Source organism: Dendrobates tinctorius, unplaced genomic scaffold (assembly GCF_039654945.1).
Source record: "Dendrobates tinctorius isolate UK_male_01 unplaced genomic scaffold, ASM3965494v1 ptg000093l, whole genome shotgun sequence".
NCBI lineage: Eukaryota > Metazoa > Chordata > Amphibia > Anura > Dendrobatidae > Dendrobates > Dendrobates tinctorius.
Genome location: NW_027361761.1, coordinates 5,748,415 through 5,770,568, shown reverse-complemented (window position 1 = coordinate 5,770,568; position 22,154 = coordinate 5,748,415). Strand labels below are relative to the sequence as shown.

Sequence of the window (22,154 nt, the reverse complement as noted above, 5' to 3'; positions counted from 1 at the left end):
GGGCAAAGCTGAAAATTAGACTCATCAGAGAAGATTACCGTATTTTTCGGACTATAAGACGCACCGGACCATAAGACGCACCGGACCATAAGACGCACCGGACCATAAGACGCACCCCTATTTTCAGAAGGAAAATAGGGAAAAAAATAATAATGTGTCAAATGGGGGTCCGTCTTACAGTCCGAATTCAGCTTACCTGGGAAGGGATCCGGCACAAGTGGAGAAGTAGTCACAGGGGTCATTCAGTGGTCCAGGCTTGTGAGGTGGCGGCGGCTCTGTGCTGGGGCAGCTGCGCTGGGGCTGGGGCGGGTGGGCTGTGCTGGGACAGCTGTGCTGGGGAAGGGGCAGCTGTGCTGGGGCAGGGGCAGCTGTGCTGGGGCTGGGGCAGCTGTGGCAGGGGCAGCTGTGCTGGGGAAGGTGGGCTGGGGCAGGGGCAGCTGTGCTGGGGCATGGGCAGCTGTGCTGGGGCAGGGGCAGCTGTGCTGGGGCAGCTGTGCTGGGGCAGGGGCAGCTGTGCTGGGGCAGGTGGGCTCTGCGGTGGTGGCAGCGGGCGGCGCTCTGCGGTGCGGTGGTGGCAGCGGGCTGTGCTCCGGTGCAGGGGAGGCGGCTCCGCCGACGTTTCTTCGCAGCCCGGAGGCCCCCGCACACCCCTTGCTGGGCGCCGCCATGTTACGGTGGCCTCCGGGAGCATGGACGCCGGCAAGATGGCCGCCGGTCCGGGGACGGCGCATGCGCAGCTTCAGATCTCATCCCGAGATCTCGGGGGACGAGATGCAAATCGCACCCAAGAATTAATCATGCAGGCGTCAAACGTAAACATGTTATATGAGTATTACTTACAAAAAGTGTACTGCGCATGACTGAACTGATATCTGATCGTAAACAGCATATAACAAAGGGGGTTCTCACTGATGAGCAGGGACATTCCAGGAGATTTTATGGACGCTTAACTTCTGTGATGATGAGCTGCTGGATATTTCTCCTTCTCACTAGTCGAGTCCCCCGATAGAGGAGTGATGCTGCAATATCTGGTAATATATATATTGATGCTTACTTTCTCTATGTTATAGATGATGATGATGATTGTGTAATGTTAGACTAGCACTGCTATAATTCATGTGCCTATAATACATATATTGGACTATTATATTAATAAACTATAAATTGTTTTACCGATATAAAGACCTAGTAGTCTTCTTGCCTAATTAGGATATTAGTGAGCGCTACGTACGTAAGGGGCTTGCCCCTCTTAAGGTGAAAACTCGGTAAGACAGTCACCCAGACAATTTTGTGTTTTCCATGAAAACTCATACTTTTATTAATCAAATAAGTTGCCAAATGAATTTATAATCTAGTCCAGACATTGACAAGGTTCGAAAAAAAGATTTTTATTTGAAATAATAATTTTCTCCAAACTTTGCTTTCATCAAAGAATGCTCCCTTTGCAGCAATTCCAGCATTGCAGACCTTTGACATTCTAGCAGTTAATTTGCTGAGGTAATCTGGAGAAATTTCACCCCATGCTTCCAGAAGCCCCTCCCACAAGTTGGTTTGGCTTGATGGGCACTTTTTGCGTACCATACGGTCAAGCTGCTCCCACAACAGCTCAATGGGGTTGAGACCTGGTGACTGCGCTGGCCACTCCATTACAGATAGAATACCAGCTGCCTGCTTCTTCCCTAAATAGTTCTTGCATAATTTGGAGGTGTGCTTTGGGTCATTGTGCTTTTGTAGGATGAAATTGGCTCCAATCAAGCGCTGTCCACAGGGTATGGCATGGAGTTGCAAAATGGAGTGATAGCCTTCCTTATTCAAAATCCCTTTTACCTTGTACAAATCTCCCACTTTACCAGCACCAAAGCAACCCCAGACCATCACATTACCTCCACCATGCTTGACAGATGGCATCAGGCACTCCTCCAGCATATTTTCAGGTGTTCTGCGACTCACAAATGTTTTTCTGTGTGATCCAAACACCTCAAATTTGGATTCGTCTGTCCATAACACTTTTTACCAATCTTCCTCTGTCCAATGTCTTTCTTTTGCCCATATTAATCTTTTCTTTTATTAGCCAGTCTCTGATATGGCTTTTTCTTTTCCACTCTGCGCTGAAGGCCAGCATCCCGGAGTCGCCTCTTCAATGTAGACGTTGACACTGGTGTTTTGCGTGTACTATTTAAAGGGAATCTGTCACCCCTTTTTTGAGATATCATATAATGATATAATTCAATTGTGTGTCACATAAGGATTCTCTTAGTACTTTTGCTTCCCCCTGACCCCGAACCTTTCGTGCATAAATACCTTGTTTATATCGGTTCAGATGTATGTAAACTGCCACGGTCCGATGGGCGGGGCTTATTCAACTGCACCCCACCTCCCTGTCTTGCTCTACACAAGAAGAAATGTGTAGAGCAAGACAGGGAGGGGGGGGCAGCTGAATAAGCCCCGCCCAACGGACCGGACAGCGGCAGTTTACATACATCTGAACTGATATAAACAAGGTATTTATGCATGAAAGGTGCGGGGTCAGGGGGAAGCAAAAGTATTAAGAAAATCCTTATGTGACACACAATTGAATTATATCATTATATGATATCTCAAAAAAGGGGTGACAGATTCCCTTTAATGAAGCTGCCAGTTGAGGACCTGTGAGGCGTCAATTTCTCAAACTACAGACTCTAATGTACTTGTCTTGTTGCTCAGTTGTGCAGCGGGTCCTCCCACTTCTCTTTCTACTCTGGTTAGAGCCTGTTTGTGCTCTCCTCTGAAGGGAGTAGTACACACCGTTGTAGGAAATCTTTAGTTTCTTGGCAATTTCTCGTCTGGAATAGCCTTCACTTCTAAGAAAAGAATAGACTGTCGCATTTCAGATGAAAGTTCTTTTTTTTCTGGCCATTTTGAGAGATTAATGGAACCAACAAATGTAATGCTCCAGATTCTCAACTAGCTCAAAGGAAGGTCAGGTTTATAGCTTCTGTGCATTGCTCCCTGCAGCCTCCATGGATCGGACTTTGTTTCCAGCAGATCTTGCAGGCACTCGATCAGATTTAGATCTGGGGAATTTGCAGACAAGTCCTCCCTTTCATCTCATTCTCATATTCGTCCATTACTGAGCAGTAGTGATGAGCGAGCGCTGAAATGCTCCATAATTCTCTACTAAAATCCAGCAGACCGTAATGATCGGGTGCTCAACCCAAGTAACGAGCATAATGGAAGTCAGTGGGGAAACGTGAGCATTTTTTCGGCTGACCCCACCAGGAGGTCTGGAGGGGACCGAAAAATCAATAAAAAGGATGGAAATTGAATGGGAAAAGCATAGGGAAGACCCCTGGATGCGTCTCTGACAACATCGTCCCCAGCAGTGACCTGGGAGTCAGAGGATTCCGCCACTTTCATTGACTAACAATGAAACATACAAAACCGAAGATAAAATGAATTTTACAGGAAACAATGTAAAGAAACATTCTTTCCTGTATAATGACTTGTATATAAGGCAAAATAAATCCCACCATGGAAGACATATGCCAGGAGTTTGTCAATTCTCTCCGTGTTTGTGTGGGTTTCCTCCGGTTTTCATCCCACGCTCCAACGACGTACTGATGGGGAGTCCAGCTTGTGACCCGCAATGGGGACATTGATGATGATGATGTATATAAAGTGCTGCAGAATGTGATGGCGCGCTATGTATAAGGTATGGGGGCATCATAAGGTATGGGGGCATCATAAGGTATGGGGCATTGTGTGGGCATCATAAGGTATGGGGGCATCACAAAGTATGGGGGCATTATAAGCTATGGGGCATTGTGGGAGCATCACAAAGTATGGGGGTATCATAAGGTATGGGGCAGTGCAGGGGCATCATAAAGTGCTGCAGCATCATGTGACTGTGGGGGCATCATAAAGTACGGTGGTATCTCATACATTGTAAGTACATTATAAGGACTACTGTGGGGCCCCTCATACTGTGTTGGGGCTACTGTGGGGCTCCTCATACAGTGTTGGGGCTACTGTGGGGCCCCTCATACTGTGTTGGAGCTACTGTGGGGCTCCTCATACAGTGTTGGGGCTACTGTGGGGCTCCTCATACAGTGTTGGGGCTACTGTGGGGCTCCTCATACAGTGTTGGGGCTACTGTGGGGCCCCTCATACAGTGTTGGAGCTACTGTGGGGCTCCTCATACAGTGTTGGGGCTACTGTTTGGCTCCTCATAAGGTGTTGGGGCTACTGTGGGGCTCCTCATACAGTGTTGGGGCTACTGTGGGGCTCCTCATACAGTGTTAGAGCTACTGTGGGGCCCCTCATACAGTGTTGGGGCTACTTTGGGGCCCCTCATACAGTGTTGGGGCTACTGTGGGGCCCCTCATACTGTGTTGGAGCTACTGTGGGGCTCCTCATACAGTGTTGGGGCTACTGTGGGGCTCCTCATACAGTGTTGGGGCTACTGTGGGGCTCCTCATACAGTGTTGGGGCTACTGTGGGGCCCCTCATACAGTGTTGGAGCTACTGTGGGGCTCCTCATACAGTGTTGGGTCTACTGTGGGGCTCCTCATACAGTGTTGGGGCTACTGTGGGGCTCCTCATACAGTGTTGGGGCTACTGTGGGGCTCCTCATACAGTGTTAGAGCTACTGTGGGGCCCCTCATACAGTGTTGGAGCTACTGTGGGGCTCCTCATACAGTGTTGGGGCTACTGTGGGGCTCCTCATACAGTGTTGGGGCTACTGTGGGGCTCCTCATACAGTGTTGGGGCTACTGTGGGGCTCCTCATACAGTGTTAGAGCTACTGTGGGGCCTCTCATACAGTGTCGGGGCTACTGTGGGGCTCCTCATACAGTGTTGGGGCTACTTTGGGGCCCCTCATACTGTGTTGGAGCTACTGTGGGGCTCCTCATACAGTGTTGGGGCTACTGTGGGGCTCCTCATACAGTGTCGGGGCTACTGTGGGGCCCCTCATACAGTGTCGGGGCTACTGTGGGGCTCCTCATACAGTGTTGGGGCTACTGTGGGGCTCCTCATACTGTGTTGGGGCTACTGTGGGGCCCTTCATACAGTGTTGGAGCTACTGTGGGGCTCCTCATACAGTGTTGGGGCTACTGTGGGGCCCCTCATACAGTGTTGGGACTACTGTTGGGCCCCTCATACAGTGTTGAGGCTACTGTGGGGCCCCTCATACAGTGTCGGGGCTACTGTGGGGCTCCTCATACAGTGTCGGGGCTACTGTGGGGCTCCTCATACAGTGTTGGAGCTACTGTGGGGCTCCTCATACAGTGTTGGGGCTACTGTGGGGCCCCTCATACTGTGTTGAGGCTACTGTGGGGCTCCTCATACAGTGTTGGGGCTACTGTGGGGCTCCTCATACAGTGTTGGAGCTACTGTGGGGCTCCTCATACAGTGTTGGGGCTACTGTGGGGCCCCTCATACTGTGTTGAGGCTACTGTGTGGTCCCTCATACAGTGTTGGGGCTACTGTGGAGTTCATTATACTGTGCATAAGGGAGCTGTACATGAGGACATTATCAAATGCTAAGTCGGCACTTAAGAAGCATTATTGTTATAGGGGCACTCAAAGTATTGTGACTGTCAAAGGTGATTATCATTTTCTGGAAGCAAAATGTGGACACTGTTTTTTAGGGCACTTGCACAGGGTATTACTATTTTCAAATTTTCAAAGGGGTAATTTTACCATCCGGGGGGCATAAATGAGGCATTTTACTTTGTAAAGGGCACAGTGATGGCATTACTATGAGGGGCTGTAAGAGGAGCACTGTTTTTGGACCACACAACAGATGCAGTCATAGGGGCACATTCAGCAGCGGCTCAGTATTGGGGTATCAGCGGGATGAGGGGTCTGTACAGGTTGGGAATAGATGGTGATGGGGCTGGAAATGTGAGAAGTCAGATGTGTCTGTGTTGTATTCTCTGCAGACGAGTCCTTGCTGGAGAAGTTGTCATGTCGGTCGGGGTCAGATGGAAAAGAAGGGAAAAGTGAATGACTCCACCAGAAAGATCGTCAGCTGTAAGTCACCATCTATAACTGTGCTGTGATGTCTTACATGTTCTGCAGGACAGGTATCTACCACTGACCATACGGCGGTAATATCAATGTTGGTCTTTGTGTAGAGATTACTTTCAGTAACAGCGCGGTCATCTGCTTCTCCTACATCCACTATAGTGTGCACCACCTTAGTAGTAATCATCAGGGTTACCGCTTAGATGTTTCACCTTACCTTCTGAGCTGAACCTCTAGCTGCACCTCGGGGGGAGTAAATATAAGGTGGTGCAGAACTGTGGAGAGCTTTGTGTATAAGAGTATTAAGTTTATATTGTACTCTGTAGCGGATGGGTAACCAGAGCTATGACTGGCACTGGGTAGAGGTATCGGTGGAGCAGCTGGATAGAAATACGACCCTGGGTGCCACATTCAGGATGGATTGGAGAGGATAAAGTTTGGTTAAAGGGAGACTGATAATACTACCATACAGCACTCACATTATACTACCATACAGCACTCACATTATACTACCATACAGAGCTCACATAATACTATCATACAGATCCCACATAATACCATCATAGTGATCCCACATAATACTGCCATACAGATCCCCCATAATACTACCATACAGTGCACACGTAATACTACCATGCACTGCCTGCATAATACTGCTACTATGTGAACCTCCTTCAACCTGCCAGCATCAGATCTGCATCTTTGAAAACGTGCGGAGCCTACAAATCTGGGAGCAGCGGCAGGTAGGGGGAGGTTCGGGGGGCTATCATTTCTCAGCCTCAGAATAACTGGACCAGGGGTCTACAAACACAATCTGCTCCTCTGTAGTCTCTAGCGATGTCGGTCTGTACATGTATAGTGCTGGTTACAGCGCCCCCTGGTGTCCGACAGTTATTCTGCATAGAATCCTCAACAAAAGCAAATCTGTCTGATATTTCGCGCTGAGTCCGGTCTTTGTGTTACATCCAGACAGAAGACTGGTGATTTTCCGCACATTTATCAGATTTCTGAATATTTTGGAAGTTTTCTAGATATTTGTCACAGAAGCTGGAGATGCCGGGGATTGTACCAGGGGCCTCATATATGCAAGGCATGCGCTCCACCCCTGAGCCACATCCCCTGTACACACCGTCTGATGTGTGATCTCAATTCTGAGAACGATCTATGACGAGAATCTGACTCTGAATCTACCATCATAGATCTTCTCACAATTAGTTTTTCCTTTTTGATAATTCTGCAGCATAAATGACATCATCTTCCAACAGTCTGGACTATTAGGGACGAGGCAAAACTACTCGTCTTTAATTCCTTATTATTTCGTTATATTTACAATATGGGAAGAGGAGGGGATTCTATTTTTGCCATTTTTGCATCTTTTTTAAGCAAATTTTTAAAAAAATACAATTCTCCTTTTTCCATATTTTTAAAGGGATTGTTCACTAATGGATGATTCTTTTCTATTGTCTCAATCAATTAGGAAGAAAGCGTACAACACCTCCCGGATGGGAACATCTCCAAGCGCTGCGCCCCTGACGGTCTCGTGACGGTGCTTATGTCCCCTGATGGGCTGCAGACAATCAGCGGCAGCTGAAAGGCGACATCTCTCCTGATCCCGTAGGTAAGTGACCTATCTTCTTGTATCGGGCACCATCAGGGCGCTCTACAGCAATGTACAATGGGAACCAATCCCTTTAAGTATAAGAAAATCGAAATAATTAATCGATAAAAAGATTTACCTTTTCCATAAAAGCCCAAAATATTGAAAAATTATGTGATCTGTCCCACATGGTAAATGCAGGGAAAAAGAATAATAGCTTAAAGGATTTGTCTCAAGATCCAGATCTTCAAGAGCACACCGCTCCTCGGCCTCCTGGTTGTCAGGGGGTGGTGCGCTCCTGACAATTGTTTTCCCAACTCCACATAGTCTGAATCCGTAGGGGGTAGAGGGGATAAAATAGGCAAAAATAGCCACCCTCAATAGTCAGCACATGTACATGTCAGCAATATACAAAACCCGAGTGGAGTGGAGCAGGCAGAGTTGAAAGACCCGACGCGTGTCGCCACTCTGGGTGGCTTCGTCAGGGGTACTGACTGCCCGTCTGCTGTGCCAATATATATAGTTATTAAATAATTTGATGGAGAACAGCTGCGCCGCTGCTTACCATAACAAATAGCAGGAAACACCTGAAGACACAAGTCCGGCCCGCAGTCCATAGCGGTGGCTGTAAACTCATAGTGCCGGCGTGTGACGTCACAGAGTGTGCTAGACTGTATCAACTGCACAGACATCGGCGTCTTAGAGGCCGGATGTAAGGTACTCCTGGGGTGGACCCACTAGACCGTGGCAACGAACCTCCCGAGGGCGAGCTGACCAGGTGGACCACCCCCTATACAGGGAGTGTATGGGGCAAGCCCATGGGTAACTATCACGCCGGTACCCGGGAAAGTATAAGCGGACAGACGGGTAGATCCAAATAGCAGGCAATGGACAGACGACACGGCTCGGAGACACAGGAGAGACGGCACGTCTTGGCGGGACAGGAGGGATGGCTCGGCTAGAAGACACAGGAGGAACGGCACAGCTTGGCGAGACAGGAGGGATGGCACGGCTTGAAGACACAGGAGGGAAACGGACGAGGACTGAAGCCACAGAACCTAGGAGAGAGAGCACAAGAGGAACTGGGTAAATGCACGGGAGAAAGCTAGGGAGCACTAGGAGGGCGGCCAGAGTCACTAGCAAGTTCTAGTGATAGTCAGGCATCGCCTCCAGAAGGAGGCGGCCTGATATAGGGAGAGAGAAGGGCTTCCCGGTCATGACCTCCAGCTGGAGGAGGAGACGCGCGTCCTCAGGTGGGGGAGGGCGCGCGCCCGGCCATAGCGAGGAAACGCGCCCGCCGAGGAGGAGGAGCGGGAGCGCACACCAGGGGGCTGGACCGAGGCGGCCGTGGGCCGTGGACGGGAGACCGGGAGAGACCGCGCCGAGGCCTGCAGCGGCCGGCGCGGCAGCGAGGAGAACCCCGGAGAGCGGGTGAGCCGGGGCCGGAGGGAGGTAAGAGGAGAAGTCCGCGGCAGCCGCCGCGTGACAGTACCCCCCCCTTACGCGCCCTCCTCCGCAGACCGGACAAAAATTTAGCCAGGATTCGAGGAGCTTGGATATTCTCCTGGGGCTCCCAGGATCTCTCCTCAGGACCAAAGCCCTTCCAATCAACCAAAAAAAAGGATTTCCCTTTTTGCTTTCTCATGGCCAAAATATCTCTCACCTCAAATACATCGTCTGCGGCGGCAGGCGGAGGTGAATGAGTAGCTTCAGAAAGGAAACGATTGAAAATAACTGGCTTAAGCAAAGACACATGGAAAGCATTAGGGATGCGGAGAGAGGCGGGAAGACGCAATTTATAGGAGACATCATTAATACGGGACAAGACCTCAAAAGGTCCAATATAGCGGGGACCCAGTTTGTGGGACGGGACTTTGAGGCGAATAAACTTGGAGGCTAGCCAAACTTTATCACCTGGGTGATATGGTGGAACATCCAGGCGCCTCTTGTCTGCGTATCCTTTCACCCTGTTACGCACCATCTCGAGAGCGGTCTTGGTCTCCTGCCAGATCCTGGAGAATTCGCCGGACAGAAGATCAGCCGCCGGTACACCCGAGGCGGGGGGAACTGGTAGAGGTACACCAGGATGTAGACCGTAGACGACAAAGAACGGGGATTTGCCAGAAGATTCACTGATGTGGTTATTATAGGAAAACTCAGCCCACGGGAGTAACTCAGACCAGTCGTTCTGGTGGATATTAGAAAAGTGCCGGAGGTAGTTCACCAAACTCTGATTCGTCCGTTCTGCCTGACCGTTGGACTGTGGATGATAAGATGAGGAGAAGTCGAGAGTGACATCCATCGATTTGCATAGAGCTCTCCAGAAGTGAGAGGTGAATTGGACTCCTCTGTCCGAAACAATATGTTGGGGCAGTCCATGGAGACGAAAGACGTGCTGGACGAAAATCTTCGCCAAGGCGGAAGCCGATGGCAAGCCAGGCAAAGGGATGAAGTGTGCCATTTTAGAGAATCTATCTACTACCACTAAGATGACAGTACACTTGGCAGAGGAGGGTAGGTCCGTAATAAAGTCCATGGCGATGTGTTGCCAAGGTGACGAGGGTACTGGAAGCGGATGTAGAAGACCAGAAGGCAGCTGCCGAGGCACCTTGATCTTGGCACACGAGAGACAGGAGGCGACGAAATCCCGGACATCTTGGGAAAGGTTCGGCCACCAGTAATAGCGGGACACCAGAAGAAGTGTCTTTTTATGGCCGAGATGACCTGCCAGCTTAGAAGCATGGCCCCAGTGGAGGATTCGTCTTCGGTCCCTCTCAGAAACAAAAGTCTTGCCAGGTGGGGTAGCGAGGAGAGAAAGTGGTGCCACGGTGATGAACCTGGATGGGTCCAAGATATGTGCAGGTTCCTCCTCGACATCCGTGGAAAGAGAGGACCTGGACAAGGCGTCGGCTTTGAGGTTCTTGTTGCCTGGACGAAAATGCAGATCAAAATCGAATCGGCCGAAGAACAGAGACCACCTGGCCTTCCGAGGGTTGAGTCTTTGTGCAGACCGCAGGTACGCTAGATTCTTATGGTCTGTGTAGATTGTGAAGGGATGTGCGGCGCCCTCCAACAAGTACCTCCACTCCTCTAGGGCTAACTTGATGGCAAGCAGTTCTCGGTCTCCGATGGAATAATTCCGCTCTGGGGTGGAGAATGATTTTGAAAAGAAACCGCACGTAACGAGCCTGCCGGAGGAGGACTTCTGAGACAAAACAGCTCCGGCTCCAGTTGCGGATGCATCCACCTCAAGGACGAATGGTTTGTTGACCTCAGGGCGATGGAGTACGGGAGCCGTGGCAAAGGCACGTTTCAGAGATAGAAAGGCTCCTTCTGCTTCAGGGGTCCAGACGTGTGGGTTGCTCCCTTACGGATCAAAGACGAGATAGCGCCAGTCAAAGAGGAGAAATGGGAGATGAACTGCCGGTAGTAGTTTGCGAAGCCGAGAAAGCGCTGAATGGCTTTCACCCCTTGAGGACGTGGCCAGTTAAGCACGGCCGAAACCTTCTCAGGATCCATACGCAGACCAGAGTCGGAGATGATGTAGCCCAGAAATGGAAGAGAGGACTGTTCAAAGGCACACTTCTCCAACTTGGCGTACAGACGATTCTCCCTCAAACGGAACAGTACGCGGCGGACATCTCTTCTATGGGTGGACAGATCAGGAGAGAAGACCAGGATATCGTCGAGGTACACCACCACACAGGAATACAGAAGGTCTCGGAAGACGTCGTTCACAAATTCCTGAAAGACTGCGGGAGCGTTGCATAACCCAAAGGGCATGACGAGATACTCATAGTGTCCATCTCTGGTGTTGAAGGCGGTCTTCCACTCATCTCCGGAGCGAATACGGATGAGATTGTAGGCTCCACGGAGATCCAATTTAGAAAAGATTCGTGCCCCACGTAGCCGGTCGAACAACTCGGGGATGAGAGGTAGCGGATATCTATTCTTAACGGTAATCTCGTTGAGACCACGATAGTCAATATAGGGGCGCAGGGACCCGTCTTTCTTCTTGACAAAAAAGAAGCCAGCTCCAGCAGGGGAAGAAGACTTTCGGATGAAGCCCCTGGCCAAATTCTCCTGTACATATTCGGTCATGGCCTGGGACTCGAGTGGACTCAACGGATAGATCCGCCCTCGGGGCGGAGTCGAGCCAGGAACAAGCTCGATGGGACAATCATATTGCCGGTGCGGAGGGAGGACCTCCGCTTCCTTTTTATCAAAGACGTCCGCGAAGGCCCAGTAAGCCGAAGGCAACTCCGCAGGGCCCGAGACAGGAGACGAGCATTTGAAGGGTCGTACTGGGCGGAGACATCTGGTTTGGCAGAAGCGGCCCCAGCGAAGAATGTCTCCGGACCACCAATCCAGAACAGGTTCATGCATCCGCAACCACGGAAGACCCAGGAGCACGGTGTGGGACAAAGACGGCAGCACGAAGAAGGTTATCTTTTCACGGTGCAAGACCCCGATCTGTAACTCCAGCTCTTCAGTGACCAGTGTAACAGCTTCGCGCAAGGGAGCACCGTCGACAGAGGCTAACTGCCGGGGAACCTCCAAGGACCTGACAGGTATCCCTAATCTCTTCACCGCCTCGAGTTGGATGAAGTTTCCCGCAGCCCCATAATCAATATAGGCTAACTCCGAAAAACGTTTGGAGCCCAGGAAAAACACAACAGAAAGGGTCAAGGGTAGAGAGGTGTCAGTGACACCTAGGGAGGCCTCTCTTACCTGTCCTAGGCAGAGGAGTTTCCCGGCCTCACAGGACAGGAACGCAGGAGATGGGAGGCGCTGCCACAATAGAGACAAAGGCCATGAGCGAGCCTGTCCTGGCGGCGAAGCTCCGTGGGCCTGAGTCGGTCCACTTGCATGGGTTCGGGAGCTGCGGCCGCGGCGGAGGACCGCGAGCGTGGTGGGCTGTGTGTCGGAGGAGAAAAACGATTGGGCCTTCTCTCCCTGGCGATCTCGCGGGAACACTCCCGGAAACGTAGATCCACTCGTGTTGCCAGCGAGATGAGGTCCTCCAAAGACGTGGGTGTATCCCGGCCTGCCAGCTCGTCCTTGATTCGGGACGATAAGCCTCGCCAAAAAGCCCCAACCAGGGCCTCATTGTTCCACCCCAGCTCCGAGAATAACATACGGAACTGGATGGCGTACTGTCCTACCGAGAGAGTACCCTGGCGAAGGCAAAATAAAGACTCGGTAGCAGAGACCAGGCGACCGGGCTCATCGAAGACCTTACGAAAGGTCTCCAAGAAGGCCGCGAGCTGGGAGACTATCGGGTCATCGCGTTCCCACAAGGGATTCACCCAGGCCAGTGCCTCACCCTCAAAGTGGGTAATCATAAAAGCCACTTTGGACCAGTCGGAGGGATACTGTAGGGGAGCCAACTCGAAATGCAACTGGCACTGGTTGATGAACCCCCGACAGAGTTTGGGATCTCCACTATAACGTGGGGGTTTGGCCAACCGGGGAGAGGAGTGTGGGACTGCCACAGGTGCCGGGACTGCGGCTGCCGTCTGTAGGGCTAGTAAGCGGTTATCTACAGAGGCAATGTAGTTCAAAATATGGGCCTGGGTGTCGCGCTGCTGGGCCAGTTCCTGCTGCAGGCCGGAGATCTGGGAGGCAATTCCCGGATCGGAGGTCTGCAAAGAGGAAAGTCGGGACTCCATCGATTTGAGGAACGACATGATCCTCGCCTGGTTCTCACGAAGGAACAAAAGTTCCTTTTGGGTCGGGGTCGCGGTACCAGCGGGATCCATGGTCTGACTATCCTGTAAGGTACTCCTGGGGTGGACCCACTAGACCGTGGCAACGAACCTCCCGAGGGCGAGCTGACCAGGTGGACCACCCCCTATACAGGGAGTGTATGGGGCAAGCCCACGGGTAACTATCACCACGGTAGCCGGTACCCGGGAAAGTATAAGCGGACAGACGGGTAGATCCAAATAGCAGGCACTGGACAGACGACACGGCTCGGAGACACAGGAGAGACGGCACGTCTTGGCGGGACAGGAGGGATGGCTCGGCTAGAAGACACAGGAGGAACGGCACAGCTTAGCGAGACAGGAGGGATGGCACGGCTTGAAGACACAGGAGGGAAACGGACGAGGACTGAAGCCACAGAACCTAGGAGAGAGAGCACAAGAGGAACTGGGTAAATGCACGGGAGCACTAGGAGGGCAACCAGAGTCACTAGCAAGTTCTAGTGATAGTCAGGCATCGCCTCCAGAAGGAGGCGGCCTGATATAGGGAGAGAGAAGGGCTTCCCGGTCATGACCTCCAGCTGGAGGAGGAGACGCGCGTCCTCAGGTGGGGGAGGGCGCGCGCCCGGCCATAGCGAGGAAACGCGCCCGCCGAGGAGGAGGAGCGGGAGCGCGCACCAGGGGGCTGGACCGAGGCGGCCGTGGGCCGTGGACGGGAGACCAGGAGAGACCGCGCCGAGGCCTGCAGCGGCCGGCGCGGCAGCGAGGAGAACCCCGGGGAGCGGGTGAGCCGGGGTCGGAGGGAGGTAAGAGGAGAAGTCCGCGGCAGCCGCCGCGTGACACCGGACACACGTCACAGATAAAGGAAGTGAAGGAACAAAACCTGGTTGCTGCGCAGGCGCTTGAAGTCGTGAGACCGGATAGACACCGTCTTGTTTACAGCTCAGTTGCTGTAGTAGCTAACTATGTAGGCGGTAACCGGGCGGATCAGCCAAACACAGGGTGAACAGCCTGACCTCACAAGCGCCAGTGAGAAAAGGCGCTAATCAAATTAAAGTATTGAAATGAGTGTTCAGTATACAAACACAGCGTGTGACAAATACAACGGCACGAATAATTAGATACACCACCTGTGCACTTGACCCCATCCCTTCCCACCTGCTTCCCAACCTCACTAACATGATCATTCCAGCCCTAACCCATCTCTTCAACCTATCCCTAACTTCTGGTACCTGCCCTTCTGCCTTCAAACATGCCACCATAACACCCATCCTCAAAAAATCAAACCTTGACCCAACTGCTCTGCCCAGCTATCGCCCCATATCACTGCTCCCGTTTGCTTCCAAACTCCTTGAACAGCATGTCCATGCTCAACTTTCCTCCCACATCTCATCTAACTCCCTCCTTGACATCCTGCAATCTGGCTTCCGCCCCCACCACTCCACTGAAACTGCCCTGACCAAAATTACTAATGACTTACTCACAGCCAAAGCTAACAGACAGTTCTCCATCCTTCTCCTTCTTGACCTGTCCTCTGCCTTTGACACAGTTGACCACTGCCTACTGCTACAGATCCTTTCTTCCCTTGGCATAAAAGACCTTGCCCTGACCTGGATTTCCTCATACCTTTCTGACCGCACATTCAGCGTTTCCCACTCACACACTACCTCCTCATCCCGCCCCCTCTCTGTTGGAGTCCCCCAAGGCTCTGTCATGGGGCCCCTACTTTTTTCCATCTATACTCTTGGCCTAGGACAACTCATAAAGTCCCATGGCTTCCAGTACCACCTGTATGCAGATGACACTCAGATCTACCTCTCTGGCCCAGATGTCACCTCTCTGCTGTCCAGAATCCCGGAGTGTCTATCAGCCATATCCTCCTTTTTCACCTCTCGCTTCCCAAAACTTAACGTAGACAAAACTGAACTCATTATCTTTCCTCCATCTCACGTATCTTCCCTACCCGATCTATCTATTATGGTAATCGGCATCATGCTCTCTCCCGCACCTGAAATCCGCTGCCTTGGAGTAACTCTCGACTCTGCCCTGTCCTTCAAACCGCACGTCCAATCTCTTGCCACCTGTCACCTCCAACTCAGATATATTTCCAGAATCCGTCCCTTCCTCAGTCTTCAATCTACTAAAACTCTTGTACATGCCCTCATCATCTCCCGCCTTGACTACTGCAACACTCTCCTCTGTGGCCTCCCTGCTAACTCTCTTGCACCACTCCAGTCTGTCCTCAATTCTGCTGCCCGACTAATCCACCTTTCTCCTCGCTACTCCCCTGCCTCTCCCCTCTGCAAATCCCTCCATTGGCTCCCAATTCCCCAACGAATCCAGTTCAAGCTACTAACACTGACCTACAAAGCCATCCACAACCTTTCCCCTCCCTATATCTCTGAACTAATCTCCCAATATCTTCCCTCACGTACTCTTCGATCCTCCCAAGACCTCCTACTTTTCTCCACACTTATTCATTCCTCACACAACCGCCTCCAAGATTTCTCCCGAATATCCCCTATCCTCTGGAATGCCATGCCTCAACACGTCCGATTATCCACCACCCTCAGATCCTTCAAATAGAACCTGAAAACCCATCTTTTCAGGAAAGCTTACAGACTGCAATAACCATTCTGCTGCCTCACCACCGCCAGAGCTGCTGCACCCCCGACCTTCTGTCTCTTCCCCACTATCCGGTAGATAGTGGGGAAGAGACAGAAGGGAGGAAATGGTTGAGGAGGTAAAAGTGGCTGGGACCCAAGGAGGTAGCGACCATGCTATTTTAGAATTTTGGATAACTAGAGGAGGAAGACCTGTGAAGACTCAGACGTCAAGGTTAGATTTCAGAAAGGCAGATTTTAAGGGATTCAGAAAGAGAATTGGAGGGATCCAATGGCTGGATATCCTTAAAGACAAAAATGTCCAGGAAGGATGGGAAATCTTGAAAAATGAAATTCTCAAAGCACAATTGTTAACAATTCCGAAAAGAGGGAAGAATAGGAATCATTTAAGGAAGCCAGGATGGATGAACACAGAACTTAAGCACATGCTAAAAAGGAAGAAAAAAATGTTTATAAAATGGAAAGAGGGAGGCATATCTAAAGAAGAATATAATGCTGTCTGCAGAACCTGCAGGGCACAAATCAGATTATCTAAAGCTGACAATGAATTGAGGCTTGCAAGAGATGTCAAAAGCAATAATAAAGGATTTTGGGGATATGTCAAAAGTAAAAGAAAAGTCAAAGATGCTATAGGATTTTTACAGGATGAAAATGATGAAATGGTAAGACAGGATGTTGAGAAGGCCGAACTCTTAAATTCCTATTTTGCATCTGTTTTCTCTCAGAAAGGAAATGTAACATCAACTGTTCTTCACTGTCCTATTAAGGGAATAGAAGAATCCAGGATATCTATAACCAGAAAGATATTGAGGAAACACTTAGCTAACCTAAATGAATTCAAGTCTCCAGGTCCAGATGAATTACACCCCAGAGTACTGAAGGAGATAGCAGAAGAAATTTTTGAACCCCTCTCCATAATCTTTGAAAATTCTTGGAGAACAGGAGAAGTCCCAGAAGACTGGAGAAGAGCAAATGTTGTTCCTATCTTCAAAAAGGGGAAGAAGGTGGACCCAGGCAACAATAGGCCGGTGAGTCTGACTTCTATACCAGGAAAGATCTTTGAACAAATTATTAAACAACATGTATGTCAGTACCTGGATAAGAATGAAGTGATTAAACAGAGTCAGCATGGGTTTGTAGCTAATAAGTCATGTCAGATTAACTTCATTTCCTTCTATGACGGAATCACTGATTGGGTGGATCAAGGAAATGCTGTAGATATAATATATCTTGACTTCAGCAAAGCATTTGACAAAGTATCTCATACAATCCTTATTGAAAAAATGACTAAGTATGGAATGGACAAGGCAACTGTTAGGTGGATTCATAACTGGCTTGGTGATCGGACCCAAATAGTGGTCGTAAATGGCTGCACATCCAGTTGGAAGAATATCTCAAGTGGGGTACCACAGGGCTCTGTCCTGGGCCCTGTATTGTTCAACATCTTTATCAACGATTTAGATGAAGGAATTGAGGGTAAACTGATTAAATTTGCTGATGACACAAAGCTAGGAGGGATAGCTAATACTAGAGAAGAGAGAGAGGATTCAAAAAGATATTAATAAACTGGAGAAGTGGGCAGCAACTAACAGAATGGTTTTTAACAGGGAAAAATGCAAAGTACTACATCTGGGCAATAAAAATGAGAAAAGCATATACCGAATGGGAGGAATAGGGCTAAGCAACAGCACATGTGAAAAAGACTTGGGTATACTAATAGATCACAGACTGAATATGAGTCCACAGTGTGATGCAGCAGCAAAAAAGGCAAATGCAATTCTAGGATGTATTAACAGAAGCATACAGTCTAGATCACGTGAAGTCATTATTTCCCTCTACTCCTCTTTGGTCAGTCCTCATCTAGAATATTGTGTCCAGTTTTGGGCACCACATTTTAAAAAAGACATCAACAAACTGCAGCAAGTTCAGAAAAGAGCGACCAGAATGGTGACCGGCCTGCAAACCCTGTCTTATGAGGAAAGGTTGCAGGATTTGGGAATGTTTAGTCTGCAAAAGAGAAGACTGAGAGGAGACTTAATAGCTGTCTACAAATATCTAAAGGGCTGTCACATTGTAGAAGGATCAACTTTATTCTCATTTGCACAAGGAAAGACTAGGAGCAATGGGATGAAACTGAATGGGAGGAGACACAGATTAGATATTAGAAAAAACTTTTTGACAGTTAGAGTGATCAATGAGTGGAACAGGCTGCCACGAGAAGTGGTGAGTTCTCCTTCAATGGAAGTCTTCAAACAGAGGCTGGACAGACATCTGACTGAGATGATTTAGCGAATTCTGCTTTGAGCAGGGGGTTGGACCAGATGGCTCAGGAGGTCCCTTCCAACTCTACGATTCTAAGATCCTATGATTCTAAGTCCTCAAGGACAAGGTCCTCTCCCCTCTGTACCAGTCTGTCATTGTAAATTTGTTGTGGAAACTTGTTTACTGTTAACGATATTTATAACTTTGTATGTAACCCCCCTTCTCATGTACAGCACCATGGAATTAACGGCGCTATATAAATAAATAATAATAATAATTAAGTATAGCGCAGCTGTTCCCCATCAAATGATTTAATAACTATATATATTGGCACAGCAGACGGGCAGTTAGTACCCCTGACGAAGCCACCCAGAGTGGCGACATGCGTCGGGGCTTTCCACTCTGCCTGCTCCACTCCACTCCACATGGGTTTTGTATATTGCTGACATGTACATGTGCTGACTATTGAGGGTGGCTATTTTTGCCTACTTTATCCCCCCTACGGATTCAGACTATGTGGGTTATTTGTATGTTACATGCCTAGCCTTTAGGTTGGGGTATTTATACTCCTGACGGAGGATGATTGGGATTGCATTGCCTTTGTGATCTATGTACCTTATTTGATGAAGACATTTCCTAGGCAATGTTATTCTATGTGTGCTGCTCCATGCTACCAGTGTTCATCCTTTGTAGGTTATGAATTTGTTGCCCACTATAATCACATATTGTCTATTCTCCTAACTCATGTATGGGTCATTGTTTCTATGTGAGGGTGCAGATACCTTTCATTTGGGTATGCTGTTTACATGGACCTAGGGTTATAAGTATTATTCCCGGTGGGGTTTTTTGGTAGCAGGTTTTTTGCTCTATTATGAGCTCTGTGCAGCTTGTGTATGTGTCACATGTGTGACCATTTTTAATGTTTTTAATATCTTTTGTGTCTGTTTTTCTGTGTCCAATAAAATTGGTACTGTATATGCTATTCCCTGCCTGGGGTGAGCCCCTGTGTGTGGCCTATTTCTTTTTCTTTTTTGTTAATTACTCTAGTGGTGGCTGAACGCAGAGAGAATTTTATGATTTAGTGAATCTATTAGTGAGATCTCATGATAAATAGGCAAAGAGAACTCCAGATGCAACTAATATAAGCAGCCTGTAGGCTAACAATGGCACTGTCATATTTTACGCTCAGGTTGTGCACCGGGAATCCTTCTTTTTAGAAATCTTATTTTTGGGGGGATGGCACGGGCTCAAAAGTTGTGACCATCTGCAGCAAGAGCCAGTGGTTATACACAGGTGATCTCCTTCTGTATGTGCTGGGACCAGACCTAACCCCGATCCCAGCACTTTAAGGCTAAGTGCACACGTTGCAGAAAATTTCTGCACAAAAACCTGAATCCCTTCCCAGAAACCGCACCTATTTTTCCGCGGCGGTTTTTGCGCGTTTTTGGTGCATTTTTTACCGCAGCGGTTTCTAAACGGATGGAAGAAGCCAAAACCGCAGAAAAATCCGCAAAATTAATGTGCATGCTGCGTTTTTTACCACGAAGCGGTTTTTTCGCGATAAAAAAAATGCATCAATGTGCACAAAAAGTGCAAAATGCATAGAAAAGACTGTGCAGCTTATTTTTAGCGGTTTTATAGTGAAAACCGCGGTAAAAACCGCTAAAAAAGCGCTGTGTGTGAACACAGCCTAACTCCTCAGATGCTGCTATCAATACTGATTGAGGTATCTAAGGAGTTGGACAGATGAAGATCGCTCCCTCTGTCAGCACATCGGCACCCCCCTGCTTGGATTCTTACAGTAAGCAAAGTCCTAACTTTGGCCTCTGTTCTTGCCCTATACATTATTCTATCAGATCCCTCGTATGCTGCAGACAGGTTAGTGCACTGCAGTACATAAGTAGTACTGTGTATTATCAGTGCAATCACATGATCACATGTTCACCCCTATGAGAAGTGTAAAAAAAAAAGTTTTCGAGTGTAAGAGAAAAAAAATAACAAACTCATTTTTATACTTTGAAACTATATAATTTTTCATCCGGTATGTGCTGATTACACCGCCCCCTAGTGTCTGACACATAATTGACATCAAATTCTTAAAAGTGAGTCGTTCTGATACTTAGTGGTGAGTCCGATCCTTGCGCTACATCCAGACAGATGATCAGGGAATTTCCTCAGATTTTTTCAGATTTCTGAATAATTTGAAAGTTATCTGGTAACACTCTAAGAGAACATACAGTGCTGCAGCCAATCACTGATCTCTACCTGGGTAGGCAGCACGAGCCGCAGAGCTCACTGATTGGCTGCAGCACTAATAACTTTTGTGCTCTAAATTATGATGAATTTTTCAAATGCGCTTGGCTTCAGCAATTCCAGGATAAGCTGCACTCACTTTCAAGAAAAGGTGGAGCTGGAAGCTACTGGCTTATAAACTACAAGAGAAAAAGAATGTGGGTCAAAAAATGATGAATCTGAAAATATATGTCTTATAGGAGACAGGTCCTGGAGTGGAAACATACAGACAGTATTGTATGGCACTGTGGTGTTGGAACAATAATAGATGGGAGTGTTTCTAAATGTTCACAATACAATGGGTTAAGTTCAGTGCATAACAAATACTGCTATAAAGTGCCAACATAATACTACCAAATAGGGCCCACATAATACAACCATACAGAGCCCACATAATACAACCATACAGAGTCCACATAATGTTACCATACAGAGCCCACATAATACAACCATAGAGAGCCCACATAATATTTCCATACAGAGCCCACATAATACTACCATAGAGAGCCCACATAATATTTCCATACAGAGCCCACATAATACTAGCATACAGCGCACAAATAATACTACCATACAGCACCCAGCCCCATAATACTACCATACAAAGAACACATAATACTACCATACAGAGCCCACATAATACTACCATGCAGAGCCCACATAATACAACCATGCAGAGTCCACATAATACTACCATACAGAGCCCCCATAATATTACCATACAGAGCCCACATAATACTACTATACAAAGCCCACATAATACAACCATACAAAGCCCACATAATATTACCATACAGAGCCCACAAAATACAAACACACAGAACCCATATAATGCTACCATACAGAGCCCACATAATATTACCATACAGAGCCCACAAAATACAAACACACAAAGCCCATATAATGCTACCATACAGAGCCCACATAACACAACCATACTGAGCCCACATAATACTGTCATACAGAGCCCACATAATATTATCATACTGAGCTCACATAATATTACCATACAGAGACTACATACAGTGGGTTTGGAAACTATTCAGACCCTTTAAAATTTTTCACTCCTTGTTTCATTGCAGCCATTTGGTAAATCCAAAAAAGTTCATTTTTTTCTCATTAATGTACACTCTGCACCCCATCTTGACTGATAAAAGACAGAAATGTAGAAATTTTTGCACATTTATTAAAAAAGAAAAACTGAAATTTCACATGGTCATAAGTATTCAACCCTTTGCTCAGACACTCATATTTAAGTCACATGCTGTCTATTTCCTTGTGATCCTCCTTGAGATGGTTCTACTCCTTCACTGGAGTCCATCTGTGTTTAATTACACTGATAGGACTTGATTTGTAAAGGCGCACACCTGTCTATATAAGTGTCATGATCTCAGTGCGGGTTTGACTCGCACACGTGGGGTTAATGTTTGGAACCAGTGCTGATGACTGGCATTTCTGGGGTTAAAGGCTGTGATCCCAGTGCAGGCTTACCTGCACACCTGGGGCTATGATTGTGGCCTCTCCCTGGTTCTGGGGGAGGCTTCTTATAGCCTCAGGACGCTCCCATCCCTGTCAGTTATACTTTCGCCCTTGGCATTGTGTGGTTACCCCTGAGTGTGTTAGTGCTGTGTTCTGGTTGCTTGATTCTCTGTGTATGACTCGGTCT

At 48.5% G+C, this 22,154-nt stretch overlaps 1 long non-coding RNA gene across 2 annotated transcripts in view; it reads left to right on the top strand.

The window, feature by feature from the left end:
* Positions 1-22,154, top strand: part of LOC141098532 (uncharacterized) — a 62,984-nt gene that overhangs the window by 31,572 nt on the left and 9,258 nt on the right. For both annotated transcript variants that reach the window (XR_012234277.1, XR_012234276.1), the window contains exon 4: positions 7,486-7,626. This is a non-coding gene — a long non-coding RNA (uncharacterized lncRNA). The remainder of the gene's footprint in view (positions 1-7,485; positions 7,627-22,154) is intronic.